The sequence below is a fragment of the Heterocephalus glaber genome, unplaced genomic scaffold (genome assembly GCF_053883595.1).
Source record: "Heterocephalus glaber isolate CG9 unplaced genomic scaffold, H.glaber_assembly_v1.0 deba00001613, whole genome shotgun sequence".
Taxonomy (NCBI): Eukaryota; Metazoa; Chordata; class Mammalia; order Rodentia; family Bathyergidae; genus Heterocephalus; species Heterocephalus glaber.
In genome coordinates, this window is record NW_028258384.1 from 28,020,859 (window position 1) to 28,025,320 (window position 4,462).

The following is a 4,462-nucleotide window of genomic DNA, read 5'->3' on the forward strand; positions in this document are numbered from 1 at the left end:
AAGTCATAGAAGGTGGTCCCACAAGCTGAGGGGCTCTCAGCAATGTGCTAGTCCCAGAATTCTTATTTCTATAAATAAGGGGATTTTGTTGTAACATAAATAGCATAGCTATGTTAAAGAGCATTTAAAATATAATAAAGACATGCAATGTACACACATTTATACAATTTATGAACTTTGGTGCTATTATTTCTTGGTACTGGGGATTGAACTCGGGTCCTTGCACTTGTGGTGCAGGTGGAGAACCACTGAGCTAAATCCCCAGCCCATATTGGTGCTATTTTTGTAGCATATATTTTCTGGTGGAGTTTGGAAAAGAAAAGAAAATTTGTACTATTTCTTTTTATTATTTAATTATCATATCTGATTCTTTATCCAGTTTAACATTAGAGAACAACACACTCACTCCACACAAGTAGACAGGAAATGTGGTCATTTTTCTTCAAGTATACATTCCTAAAGGCAGTTGGAAGTGGGAGTCTGAGCATCAGAAATGAGAGAGATCAACAAATGGATTCCACCTGGCAATATCCTCTGGCACTGTACTGAATCAATGAATGATTGTGAAAAATTCAGCTTTCTGAGTCATTATCTACAAATGAAAGTGCACATAAACTTTCAGGTTTTTTTCTGCATATACATTTTTCAAAAATATTTAAAACTTCACTTTTCTCTGCAAAAAAATGATGCTTTCTAATTGCAAAAAAGGTAATTGCCACCTGCTGGTCAAAGCCCAAACTACATCTCTGAATATCTGGGAGACAACCAGGTAAAGATTTGGGGAGAGGCCTGACCTACCAAAGGGCTTGCTGGACTCTTGAACGGAGCAGGCAGTCCTTCCCACAGAATCAATTGCTGCCTGGCTGGAGGGAGTGTATATCAATTGTATATGTGGTTATTTCTATTTTGAGTCATATCTTTTTGGACACATTTGCTTCATAACATGCACTTACTCATAAACGTAAGAGTATTATCAAATATAAATTGGATCAATAATATTGTACATACTGGTAGGCAATCTGCTTTAAAAAAAACTTGACTATTAACTGTGAATACCTTATCAGGCCAGTAGATTTACATGAAGTCGGTTTTATAAAAATCTATTTTCTTTTTATTTGATGAAAAAATAAAACAAATTTTCATAACTAAATAATAAGAGAATAACGATATTTTCCTGTGTATCTTTACCTTTAAAGTTCTTATTCAGTACAAGACATAAACCAGAAAGATTCTTAGAAAAAAGAAACAGATAATAAACTTTCTTTTCAACGAACTAAGATAAATTGTTAGTATAAATGAAATAAATTAGCATATATACTGAAATATTTTTAAAACAATGGAATATGTAATTTGCAGAAGTACTTGAACTTCTCCCTATTTCCTATTTATCTCTCACCTATTTTGCTCTTTATTTGTATACGAAATTGGTTTTTTATATCAGAACATAACTTTTTTTCTCTTTCCAAAACTAGTATAAGTTTGCAATTGAAATAAATCAAACAGTAAAAGACATGCATATGTGGAATACAAAATGATCTTGTATCTACTTTTTTTGCCTCTGCCAAGGTATCTTTTGTTAATGGTGTGGGGCATATTCTGTAGATGATTTTTTCTCCATAGAGAGGAAGTGTATAGGAGAATATATTTACACAGAAATAAATATGTACTTTTTTTGCAAAACATGGATGGGTGTAAATGTTATGTGCAATTTACTCTTTTTATATGGGAATACAGTTACCTGGACTTTCATTTTTGTCTTGAATTTCATCGAACATGTTCTCAAACTTTAATTGTATCCATATTGTTTTCTATGAGATTTTTAAAATTTCATTTGTTTTTGTCTCTCCTGGTTAAAAAGAGTTCCTGATATTTAAAGTGTTTTCTGAAGTATATATGGATAATTTCCCTTCTGATTTTCATACATCTTTTAACTTTTAAATGTTATTGATTTTTATGATGAAGAAATCAATAAAGTTCATTGTAAAAGTTTTGAAGAATCCCAAGCATGCAGAAATTGCCATTTTATGGGAAGATCTGAAGTAGAAAACATTCAAAGTCCAAGAAGACAACACAATGAGAATAGGTTGGATTTCGGAGTCCCTGGCCTGTGTTTTACATGCTGAGCACTAAGGGTAACTTACTTAGGCTATAGAGCATGGGTGCCAAACTACTTGGCTTACCTGGGTTCATTGAGCAAAGAGGAATTGTCTTGGGCTGCATATCAAATATATAATGTAGTTAGTGCATATATGTAATAAAACTACCTTTATTTTTATATTTCATTACAAAAATAAGACAGCATAGCAAGCCATAGTTTAATGATTAAGAAAACTTGCATGCCTGCTTAATAATACTAAATGCGTGTCTTTATTGGCACACACAGGTGCAGGTAGGTTGAAATACTATAATATTATCAGTAATCACTGCATTTTTCTTGCCGTGTACACCAGCCCATGCAACATCTGATACACTCAGGTTTCAGGAGGCTTTCCACTAGATTGTGTGTTGACTAGTTCAAGAGGAGCACTATACTGCATCTTCCTTAACACAGTGTTAACATTGTTACCTAAGCAGTCTATCCTTGAGCACTGCCAATACACTCATGAAAAATATCACTAAAAATCTCATAATAATGTTAAAAGTGTATAATATTATGAGGCAGAGTTACCAGCTGTAGAGGGCCACATGTGGCCTGAAGGCCACAGGTTGGATGCACTTGCTCTAGAGTCTTAGATTTTCTCATTTCTAATGAGAGATCCTTGTTTTAGTGCTAATATTTTCAGCAATCAATCTCTCCTCTGCTCCATCTTTTCAGGCACCACTTTATCAGAACTTCCTTTCTGGCCAAACTCAAAACTTTAAATCACTCTGATGGGCCGTTTTCTCTTGATTCTTAACATAGATCTGGCTAAGGGATTCTTTTTACCTACCTTGAATATTTACTATCATGGTTAGAGGAGATGCACTATAAAGATCTCCAGATAAAATCCAAGCTTTGATAAATAATAATTTCCTTCTTCCTTGTCACTTTCCCAGTGTCTGAAACTTGTGCTTTCATAAGGAATTGCCAGTCCTTATCCATTGTGACCCACAGGAAGGGATTTCCTCTCCACTATCATCTTCTTCATCAAGTGGGATTGTCTAGGATGTATCCTGTGGGCACAACATAGTTCAGGCACAATATCACAGAAATTTACTCTTGCCAGTTCATGATTTCTGGGGGCTTTCATCCATAATGGATGCTGCTGAATTTACTATGGGAGGTCTAAAAGTTGAATCTCACTCTTGTCACTTACTTGGAAATGTGGTTTATTCTTGGCAAGCCTTGGGCTGAACATCAGTAAAATGGGAATAAAGGTGTTTTCTTCACAGAGTTGTTTTAGGAAAATGAGAAATCTGTGGAAGGCTTCAGTGGTTACTATCTCTGCTTCACTTTGCCTTCTCTCTCATGCAGCAGAAATATCTGTGATAGAAACTAGATGGACTAACTCTCAGAGAAAGCAGTTGGTACTCTAAAGGTAGGCAGTGAAATATGTGCAGATTTTCTTGATGTATTAGCCATGGTGACTATCCAGTGTTGTAGGATGACTTACCTGAGGTGCTTGGAAAGATAACAGAAAATCCACACACCATTTCTTATCATCTCACATGCTTTCTTATTTTCAGGGTTTTACCTTTTGTATTGTAAGAGGTATAAGAGAGGATTTCATTTAAATGAAGAGACAGCTCAAGGGAATCAGTCCTAAAAGATCTTCAACACAGAGGGCTGCAGTCGAGAGACTTGTGGTATGATAGCAATTCCATCACTTCTTTGGAAGTAGAAGTCACTTCCTCTGAAATGGAATTATCTGTCTTTGTGGGTATATATGAAAATATACGAAAAATACTATAACAAGCATGTCAAAATATCAAGCATGAGGGGGCGGGAAGGGTGGTTAATTATATTTTCTTCTCTCTATTTGACAATATTTTCCACATGGTCCAAAATGAATGTCAATAACTTTTATAATAAGAAGAGCCTAAAAAATATGTTTAAAATGATAAAGAGCACCAGATCAGGAGATGCATTAGAAAGAGAAGCCATGTTAGATACCAGTGTGAGCTAGGCTGGGTAATTAAATGTGTTCTGGACATTTTCTGTAGACCTTTATGTCTCATGCTGTTCATCATGAGAGTTTGGAGCTTAATCTCTCACCCATAGGTGTGAGTCATGATGAAATTACTGTCTATGTCGGGGATGTGTGCGGTTCTGTTGATTGATAATTGATCCCTTCACACGTTAGAGAGAGTGACATTGTGGCATTCACTGCTTGCGTCTGTCCTCTCACTTTACAATACAATCCCATTACTTTGACCTTAAGCCACATACCTCTGCCAGCACTCTCAGCAAAATGTAATTCTCTAGGTACTCTCAATTTTTTTCTATCTGAATTTGTGGTTCTCAAAGTGTGGCCCCCAGACC